The 556-nt window shown below is 44.2% G+C and overlaps 1 protein-coding gene across 1 annotated transcript in view; it reads left to right on the plus strand.

Moving 5' to 3' along the window:
• The first annotated feature begins 417 nt into the window (after positions 1–417).
• Positions 418–556, plus strand: part of zbtb7c (zinc finger and BTB domain containing 7C) — a 33116-nt gene continuing 32977 nt past the window's right edge. Inside the window, exon 1 of the mRNA XM_083657640.1 lies at positions 418–520. The gene's annotated coding sequence lies outside the window, so the exon portion shown is untranslated. The remainder of the gene's footprint in view (positions 521–556) is intronic.

Consider the following 556-nt stretch of genomic DNA (forward strand, 5'->3'; position numbering starts at 1 on the left):
TCAAAATATATATATATTGTTATTTCATAGATAATAACATTGGATATTTTAATGATATATGCCAAACTGGAAAGGTCTCCGTTTTTAATATGCTTCACATCTCTGGCTCCATAATAATGTGCCATAAGCATAGCAAGCAGCTTTTCAGGCTTGGCCTGTGAGCTGTGTGTCACTCCCCTCCCCTAAGCACAGGTGGACGTGTAGGGAACCCTGCCAAATACCTTTGGTTTAGAGGGAGGGAGGGGTGTTGGCTGAGCCTGGTGGGTGTAGCACCAAGTGTTTTGTTGTGTTTCTTAGATAACCGTTTCGTGGTAAGGTACCTTTTCACTCCCCCAAATCACTGACACACCTTTCAGTGCAAATTTGAGCTTCTCTCTCTCTCTCTCTCTCTCTCTCTCCCTCTCTCTCTCTCTCTCACTTTCACAAGTGTGCCACTGAAGACAGTGTGTGTTTCCTGACAGAGAGAGAGAGAGAGCGTGAGAGATAGGAACTGAAATCAAAACTTCTTCTCGCCTGAAAGGTCAGTAACATCTCACCGTCTCCTTCAAACTCTCTT

The sequence above is a fragment of the Poromitra crassiceps genome (genome assembly GCF_964638095.1).
Source record: "Poromitra crassiceps genome assembly, chromosome: 21".
Taxonomy (NCBI): domain Eukaryota; kingdom Metazoa; phylum Chordata; class Actinopteri; order Beryciformes; family Melamphaidae; genus Poromitra; species Poromitra crassiceps.